Consider the following 10,744-nt stretch of genomic DNA (forward strand, 5'->3'; position numbering starts at 1 on the left):
TCTATATTAAAATATGTTGTTTAACCACGAAATAAGCTAAAAATCATTACTCGTTGATCAAGTTATGAAAGTTAATTATTAGGTACACTAAAAATAATTTACAAGAAATTTGCATTTATTTTTAAAACCTGTCAGTTATGATAATAATATAGAGCAAGCCAATGATGGATAGACGCAAAAATTAGCACGTTTCAAACAAAAAACATGTTCTGTATAGTTTTTAGGGTTCCGTATCTCAAAAGGAAAAACGGAACCCTTATAGGATCACTTTGTTGTCTGTCTGTCTGTCAAGAAACCTACAGGGTACTTCCCGTTGACCTAGAATCATGAAATTTGGCAGGTAGGTACATCTTATAGCTGACATTTAGGGAAAATTCTGAAAAACGTGAATTTAGGGTTAGATCACATAAAAAAAATTAAATTGTGGTCATGAACTTATAATTAGTATTTTCAACTTTCGAAGTGAGATAACTATATCAAGTGGGGTATCATATGAAAGGTCTTCACCTGTACATTCTAAAACAGATTTTTATTTATTTTTAAGCATCATAGTTTTTGAATTATCGTGCGAAATGTCGAAAAATACGACTGTAGTACGGAACCCTCGTTGCGCGAGCCTGACTCGCACTTGGCCGGTTTTTATTAGCATATATCATAATATAACATTGTATATGTAGGTACATGAGCATTCATATTATAAAAAGGAAAGCTAAGATCAAAACAAATTACCTATCCGTATAAATTGGAACAAGTTTGAATTTAAATGGAAATAATGGCTGTAATAAACAGACCTAGTTTTTTTAATTTTTTTACATTCAGATACAAGTTAGCCCTTGACTGCAATCTCACCTGGTGGTAAGTGATGATGCATAAGATGGAAGCGAGCTAACCTGGAAGGGGATCAGCAGTTTTTGTTAAAACCATGCCCCTCTGGTTTCTACACGGCATCGTACCGATACGCTGAATCGCTTGGCGGCACGGCTTTGCCGGTAGGGTGGTAATTAGTCACGTCCGAAGCCTCCTACCAGACTAGACCAGAAATTTAGAAATTATAAAATTCCAAACGCCTGCCAGGAATCGAACCCGGGACCTCCCACTAATAAGACCACAGCGTTTACCACTGCGCCAGAATAGCATGCAAAAGAGCAGGCAGGTCACCTGATGTTAAGTGATTACCGCCGCCCATGAACATTTGCAGTAGGTGCCAGAGGAACCACGGACCACCAATGCGTTGTCGGCCTTTCCGCCTGCTGAGCCGCTGAATTCAGGCGGCGCATGATCGTGGCGTGCATGTGGAAGTCCCTACAAGAGACCTATGTCCAGCTGTGGACGTCTATCGGTTGATGATGATGATGATGATTACATAATTATTTTACAAATCCAGTACTTTTTTGAAGAACAGTCCCAAATAAAATATAGAATTAAAAAAACAATTGACAGTCAAAACTATTACTCTTCAGACAGACAGACTTCAGCTACATATTTTGAAAAAATGGTTTGAATAAATTTTTGATTTTTTTAAAAAATGAATTTTGAGCTTGAGCTTATTGAGCTCTTATATAAAGCGTTCAAAATGCAGCGTTTAAAACGCGTGTCTAAAGCGCTTGTTATGTACTGAACCTTAGTTGATATGCCACATTAAACTCGCGTGCATTGAAAGTCGTGTAAACATGTCTGTTGATTAATGTCAGCATCGATTCGCGTTGATGATATTTAAACAGTATTTATTAGTAACAGATAGGACGGACTATGTACCTACATATTTTTTTTTAGCTGGTGCGATTGCAGTCATGTGAATACCCATTTAATTTTTTTAGCCGTTAAAATATCGTAATAAATAGATGGGCAGGTCGCTTGTTTGGGATGCAACTTGTGTAGACACTTTAGCTGCATCCCACATTCAGGCGACCTCCTCTATGGCGGGTGCAGCGGCCATCAGTGCCGAACAGGCCCAGAGGCGCAAATATGAAAACCTCGATGGGAGCTTCGTATTCGTGCCTTTTGGTGTGGAGACCTTGGGGCCGTGGGGCCCGGGGGCTCGAGCTCTTTTTGAAGAAATTGCGAAAAGAGTTATCGAGTCAACCGGGGACCCGAGAGCTGGCAGCTACCTTGGCCAAAGAATTAGTTTGGCCATCCAAAGGGGTAATGCTGCCAGCATCTTGGGTACAATGCCTCGCTGCGGTGGTCTCGATGAGGTTTTAGATTTAATTTAATTTATTTTAGTTTTAATTTAATGTTGTTTTTTAGATTTAAGTTTATTAATACAAATACAAATATATACCTACATAAAAAAAAAAACATTAGTACCTTTAAGTTGCCGACAAAAATGTCAGTACTTAATTGCAAGTTCTAACTAACATGTAGTTAACTGATGCGTATAACACGGGTGTAGAACTTATTATAGGCATCAGTGACTCAACCTAATTTTTAGGTGGTGTTCCTAAAGGTGAAACAATAAAATATGATCAATTCACTTTTTCATCGCAAGCATCGCAAGTGTCCGCACTCTTCTCAATCGTAAATTGCAATCCGCTTTAACTTCATCTAGTGAACCGTTTTTATTGCTGCATGTGTTTAATAACAATATTTCTTATCTATATATCCGCTGTACCCTCTCAGCAAACCACGGACGTCTCATGTCGGACGATGAATGTGTTACCATCGTCTCGCACGCAACTAATTAATGGCTGATTTGTGTAAAACGGCCGGTGTACCAATACCGTGGCCTCAAGTGTAAATCATTGACGTTCGACAGCCGAATATAATATTTATTTCATTATTTATTTGAATTTAAATTATTTTTTTTTTTTTTTTTTTTTTTTCTTTTTCCCAAGTTACTTTTTTTTTTTTTTTTTATACAATAAAACTTAAAGCTAGCCTTATCTAATTACTATATAAATCATGACCGCGTGGAATGGTGCCAAGAATACTGGCTGCATTTCCGCGCTGGACAGCCAGGCTGATCCGCTGCGCAAAAAATGAGCCAGCCCTTCTGTCACCAGTTGAGGCTATTAATCGCGGTGAAATGTCTCGTAAAAATTTTTTAGCACTAAGACTCCATGGCCCCAGGGTCTCCACGGCAAACGGCACAAAAATGTAACTCTCTATAAGAGAGGCATACTTGCGCCGCTTGCCGTTTTCAGCTGTTTCTGCTGCGGCTCCCGGTCTTGATGCTGTCTTCCTGATATGACACGGGGCCAATGTGTCAACGCAAGTTGCGTCCCACATTAGCGCCCTTTAATTAATATTTAATATTTATTGATCTTATCTGTGACGGTACATATCCTTGATATTTATTTTATCTAAATATATAATTATATTTACGTATAAACTACCGTGAGTGATTTCCATTATAAATACTATCTGTCCCGGCTTTACTCACGTGTGTAGTCGACGTTAGCCCGACTAGTTTCGAACCCATACGGGGTCCTTTTTCAAGGGAGTCCGTCCGCGCACGCGCCGCAGTTTTGACTGCGGGACGCACGTGCCGCTGCCCGTAGAGCCCGTTGTGAGGGTGGCTGGGGGGGGGGGGGGTGTGACAGCTGCCGATCGATGCATACGCAGCGTCAAAAATGTAGACACCAATGGGTCAGCAATAGCAGAACATATCCAAAATTCGGGTACGACGCACTACATACGATTCGACAAGGTTTCCGTATTGTCCCGGGAAAAGTTTCTAGTACCGCGGAAGATACGGGAAGCGATCGAAATTAGTCGCCACCCGAATTTCAATCGTGACAATGGATAGATGCTACCCTCAACGTGGAAACCGCTTTTTGACGCTAAGACAAGGGCATCAGTCGTGGGACGGGACACCATTAGCTCCGCGTGCCTGGATTTCGGTGACAGTTCCAGTGATGAAGAACAGCAGGAACTGTCGGGAGACGATCGGCAGCTGTCTTCCCCCCACCCCAGTCACCCTCACAACGGGCTCTACGGGCAGCGGCACGTGCGTCCCGCAGTCAAAACCGCGGCGCGTGCGCGGACGGACTCCCTTGAAAAAGGACCCCGTATGGGTTCGAAACTAGTCGGGCTAACGTCGACTACACACGTGAGTAAAGCCGGGACAGATAGTATTTATATTTACGTAGTTTTAATTTTGTCATTTTTAATATTTGGTTATATATTTTTTTCTCATTAAAGGCATTCCGAACCAGTGGTAGATGCATCCGACTATTCGTAAGCACTTGTAAAAGTTTATACGAATAAAAAAAGATTTTCATTTTCATTTCATTTTCATTTTCTCTTGGACTGTTCTGAGCTGAATAAACTTTTTTATTTATTTATATATAAAAGGAAAAGCTTACTGATTGACTGACTGATCTATCACATCAACGCACAACTCAAACTACTGAACGAATCGTGCTGAAATTTCGCACGCAGATAGCTATTATAACGTATAGACATTCGCTAAGAAAGGATTTTTGAAAATTCAATCCCTAAGGGAGTAAAATAGGGATTTGAAATTTGTGTAGTCCATGTTGTTTAACCCACAACATAGAAGTAAAGTTTATCATAAAAAATTACATGGAATCATCGATATAAATGACAAGATATGCCCAAACGAACAAAATTTTTCACGGGTTTGGAACCAAATAAATCAGTGCCACCTCTTAGATATTAATGAACGATCCGTTTGAAATCAAGACGTCACTGAGGTTTGCAATATCCCTGTCCGTACGAAGTAATAATAATAATATAATAATAATAATTAAATTCTTTATTAAGGCAACAGAGACCCATATTTTGTTAGTATAGACAATGCTTAAAAACTATGTCAGTATAATCATTTTATTTTTACAACTATAATACTATAATTAAATACAGTCACAATAAGGGCGCAAACAACAAGATTTTGGGATCACTTTCAAGCCCTCGTCCGGTCAACACTGCGTATTTACCGGACGAGAACTTGAACAAATCGCTGGAGAATTGGCGAATCCAGCTTTCCCGCCATCATATTTAGTACCTATACTGTTGGAGCTCGAACGCAGCCTTGCCAGGATGAATGACGTCCTTTTCCTTATAATGGCATAGAAATCATCCGTTCGTGCTTCTGCAAACATGTATATTTATAAGTCAATGCATGGAGTATCGCAACGTAATGATGCTATTAAATTGTTTACATTTACGTAAAAACTAAAAGAGAACAAAGTTGCAACTAGCAATAATAAAAAGCTAGTGTATAAAAAGTTTGCCACGTAAATTGAAATGTGTTTGTATTGCATTTTGACATGCGATGTTGTGTCGTTCGCAATCATTACTGGGAATTACACTTGTCAATTTCAATTCTATTTTTAATAATTGAATTTTTTAATTATAGAACGTTGCAATATTCTATATTTATGTTAAGGTGTGTGCTCACCGGATTGTCAAATCACTATCCCTATTATAAATGCGAAAGTGTGTTTGTTGTTGGTTTGTCCTTCAATCACGTAGCAACGGAGCAACGGATCAACGTGTTTTTTTACATGGCTATAGTCAAAGACCTGGAGAGTGACATAGGCTACTGTTTATATCGGAAACTTTAAGAGTTTCCACGGGATTTTCAAAAACCTAAATCCACGCGGACAAAGTCGCAGGCATCAGCTAGTAATTTATAAGTTTCCAAAACCGCACCCTTAGGTATTATAAATGCGAAAGTGTGTTTGTTTGTCAGTTTATTGGTTTGTTAGTTTGTCCATCAATCACGTCGCAACGGATTGACGCGATTTTTTGAATGGGTATACATATAATAAAAAATAAAAATCTTTTTTATTCAAATATTTATAGACATAAAGACAGGAAGAGTGACATAGGCTACTTTTTATATCGGAAAATCAAAGAGTTCCCACGGGATTTTTAAAAACCTAATTCCAGGTGGATAAAGTCGCGGGCATCAGCTAGTGATTTATAAGTTTCCAAAATTGTATTGGCAATAAATGAAAAAAAAATAAGCGTCCCCATAAAGCCAGCGCTCCCGCAACGCGACACCATCGGCCATGTTCGCCATAAAACCATATTTAAGCCGGCCTTACACGAACGATTTATTGAAATTTTGTAAATCATTTTAATTGGTGCCCGCCATCGATATAAATGACAAGAGATGCCCAAGCGAACAAAATTTTTCACGGTTTTGGAACCAAATAAATCAGCGCCACCTCTTAGATCATACTTGAACGACCCGTTTGAAATCCAGACAACACTGAGGTTGCATTGGTGCTATTAGCACCACTGAATCGGTGCCATTTTGTTTGTTCAATGGCTCTGTCCATACGAAGTAATATAATAAGTCAATGTATTTAAGCCGGGCTTACACGAACGATTTATCGATATGTAAATCATTTTAATTGGTGCCCGCGGACATTTTTTAGTGTAATTGGCAGCTCCGCCATTTTTCACTTGCGTATAGACGTACCTACGATTTTTCCGTGATTGTACACACTTGAACACTTTTCGTGATGCTGACTCGTCAATTTTAAGGCAGCCTAAAAAATTAAGTTTTAAAAAAAATCAGATACCAGTTAGCCCTTGACGGCAATCTCATCTGGTGATAAGTGATGATGACCTATGGAAGTTTGTATTAAACTCATACTTACCTGCCCATTTTGGTTTCTACCCGGCATCGTACTGGAACGTCAAATCGCTTGGCAGCACCGCTTTGCCGGTACGGTTATTACTAGCCACGACCGAAACCTCCCGCAGCCGCTAAGAAAGGATTTTTGAAAACTTAACCCCTAAGGGGGTGAAATAGGGGTTTGAAATTTGTGTAGTCCACGCGAAGTCGCGAGCATAAGCTAGTTATACCTACATTAAATTTATTTAATGATTTTTAAAATTAAATTAAATTAAATTAAATTAAATTAAATTAAATTAAATTAAATTAAATTAAATTAAATTAAATTAAATTAAATTAAATTAAATTAAATTAAATTAAATTAAATTAAATTAAATTAAATTAAATTAAATTAAATTAAATTAAATTAAATTAAATTAAATTAAATTAAATTAAATTAAATTAAACTAAATTAAACTAAATTAAATTAAATTAAATTAAATTAAATTAAATTAAATTAAATTAAAATAAATGTCAAATTCCGTGCGCGAGTTTGACTCGCACTTGGGCGGTTTTTTTTAATCACAACTTGTTTTTAATCGACTTAAAAAAAGGGGGAGGTTCTCAATTCGTCGGAATCTTTTTTTTTCGCCCCATATCTGTAAGTGCAGAGGCAATTTTTTTTCGATACAAATGAAAAATTTATCCTCCGTTCCGTTCGGCATTTACAATAACGTTGCCGTTTATTTTCGAACGTCATACGTTCGTTTTATGTCCAAACATTATTGTTCCGCTTTTATATCTTTTCGTTCAGGAATTTATGATTTCAGTATTACTTATACAGGGTGTAACCAGAACACTGATCAAAATGAAGACAGGTGATAGTAGTGATGATTACTGATATTATGATATCACAAAAAACGCGAAAAAAAAACATTAAAAAAATCGTATAATTTTGTTAAAGTTTACGATATATTGCAAATAAAACATCTGACTGAGCTAGAGGTCAACGAACGTTGTGAAAGTAGGCCACTCGGAGTCCCCGAGTTTTGCACGCTATACATTGCAGTTTTGAAAAATTCTTAACCACTAAAAGTACAAAACGAGAAAAATAGTTATTGGTATTGGATTGTGTTTAGGTACTATAACAATAACGCTAAGTTTTTGCTAGCGTTCTGGTTACATCCTGTATTTTCATTGCTTCCAACAATATAATGTTCTGTTCTCTAATTCAATGTTTGTCGGTTTGTCTTTCAATCACGCCGCAACGGAGCAACAGATTGACGTAATTTATTGCATGGATATAAAATTACTATACTATAGTTTGACTAATAATAATATTATATTCATTAAAAAATTAAGCACATATTTTATTCATTACTTACCAAGATTAATTATGCACCCGCTATAATTTGATTCCATATAACATTCTGATAAGTAAATTAATTCTATACGGAATGAAAAATACAACATCTTTAGAGCAAAAAGAGCGGCCATCGATCAACACAACTAAAACAACTTATCATCTGTCCGACAAAAAACAGAAATCCATTACAAGAGAGCATTAACTAACAAATGTTCACACTTAACCTTTCTTTCGTATCCATGATATACATCGTTGGAATACGGCTTATTATTACACTGAAACCAACTTACCGTTTCCTTCTACACCGCTCTTAATTTAAACAAAACTAAGTTCATAATCGCTTGTAGAGTAACATAAGTAAGTTGGTAATGTCTTTAACACAGGGAGGTATCTCAGGTGTCGTGGAAAACTTAATTTATGTTAAACTCGTCGGTGCCGCGATTATTCAACTCGCCCGCGATGGTAGATAAGCAAGATTAATCGAGTACGGCCCTGTATAAAAAACTGGAAAAGTCCGAGTTGGATTCGCGCACCTAAGGTTCCGTATTGGATGATACATATTTATTGTGTTGCTTAAAACTGCGATAGTTATGTAAAATATTTTTTATGTAATACTAAGCTGATGCCCATGACTTCGAACGCGTGGATTTAGGCTTTTAAAAATCCCGTGGGAACTTTTTGATATTCCAGGATAAAGACACTCTCAGGTCTTAAACTATACCCATGCAAAAAACCACGTCGATCTGTAGCTCCGTTGCAACGTGTTAGAAGGACAAACCAACAAACCAAAATCCAATAAACTAACAAACAAACACACTTTTTTATAATGTAATAGGTATAGGTTTTGATTTATTTATGAGTGTTAAAAAATGCAGCATAAATGGACATATTTTTTAACTTAGAAGCTTGAGTTTAGTAGGTAAACTTTAATAGTAAAAAGAAATAAAATAGTTTTTTTTTTATAAAAATAATTTTTATAGTAAAATAATTTACATTATTAGACTTCAATAATATGTGATATTGATTTCAACTTGATACCTCCAAGCGTTCCTGAGAAAAAGGGTCTTGACAGATAAACAAACAGGCAGATAGTCAGACGGATAGGAAGTGATCCTATAATATAAGGGTTCCTTTTTCCTTTTGAGGTACGGAACCCTAAAAATACGGGAACAAGCCACTCGTGTGGTACTGTCACCGAAATAAAGGAATTAGGACTTCCTTTGCGTGAATTTAGTGACAATAAAATACCCCGACTTTGTGTGGATTAGAATTTATAATCTCACTCTTTAATCTTTTGAGGTAGGTAGGTAGGTAGGTACCTATAAATTAATACCTACTGTGTCCTACGTATTTTTTCTTGTTTTTAAAAACTTTTTAAAACTTTTTGAATCTTGAATAGAAGCAGTTTAACTTTGTGGAAATCCATGATATACCAAAAGCTTAATCTAAATATATAAAATTTTTATGGGACCACCACCGAAACATCCTGTGTTGATTAAAAAAAAATTTGCAAATCGCTCCAGAAACCTGGACAAAATCGATGTAAAAAAAAGTTGAAAAAAAAACGGGCCGAATTGAGAACCACCTCCTTTTTGTAAGTCGGTTAAAAAGGAAAAGGTGACTGACTGACTGACTGACTGACTGACTGACTGACTTACTGATTGACTGAAAATTCAATCTTAAGGGGTGAAATAGGGGTTTGAAATTTCTTGCAGTTCACGCGGACGAAGTCGCGAGCATAAGCTAGAATTACAATAAAACTTAAAGCTAGCCTTATCTAATTACTATACAAATCATGCCCGCGTGGAATGTTGCCAAAAATACTGGCTGCATTTCCACGCTGGACAGCCTGGCTGATCCGTTGAGCTCAAAAAATGAGCCAGCCCTTCTGTTAAGTTAATGGGCAAGGGAGTTGTTAACAACTGCGGAATAAGGGATGAAACGTCATTATCACCAACCCATCGCCGACCCACTATGATCACGGGTCTCATCTCAGTATAAGAAGAGCTTAGGCCATAGTCCTCCACGTTAGCCAAGTGTAGATTGGCAGACTGCACACATGTTTGAAAACATTATGTAGAACTCTCAGGAATGTAACTAGGTTTCCTCATGGTTTTAATGAATTTTTAATAAAATTTTTTAACCATTTCTGTCTTAGAGATAGATACTTAGGTACATAGAAAGTTTATCTTATTCACTTCAAGCTGTAGGCTCTGTAGCGAGCTGCTCTGTGCCACAAAGCGACGCAAGCCGCTGAGGTCAGCGGAAAGCCCTTTGAACTGCTAATCTGAACCGCCTTCAAGTTAAATGCTGCATAAATCTACAAGTGGAAACAGAGAAATACGTGGAGCTTCTAATCTATCTTAAATATATAAAAGGAAAAGGTGACTGACCGACTGGCTAAACTATCAACGCACAGCTCAAACTACTGGACGGATCGGGCTGAAATTTAGCATGCAGATAGCTATTATGACGTATACATCCGCTAAGAAAGGATTTTTGAAAATTCAACTCCTAAGGGGGTGAAATAGAGGATTGAAATTGGTCTAGTCCACGCGGACGAAAAGGCGAGCATACGCTAGTACTCAATATGGTGGTAAATTCTTCATCGTCATCATTCCATTGCCAGCTCACTACTGAGCACGGTTCTCCAGTCTCTACTCAGAATGAGAAGATTTTAGGTCATAGTTCACCACGCCGCACCGACCGGGTAAGTGCTGATTGGCAGACTTCACACACCTTTAAAAACATTATGGAGAACTCTACATACAGGTTTCCTCACGATGTTTTCCTTCACCGCTAAACCAAGTGATATTTAATTACTTAAAACGCACATAACTCCG

The sequence above is a fragment of the Maniola hyperantus genome, chromosome 12, assembly GCF_902806685.2.
Source record: "Maniola hyperantus chromosome 12, iAphHyp1.2, whole genome shotgun sequence".
Lineage (NCBI taxonomy): Eukaryota > Metazoa > Arthropoda > Insecta > Lepidoptera > Nymphalidae > Maniola > Maniola hyperantus.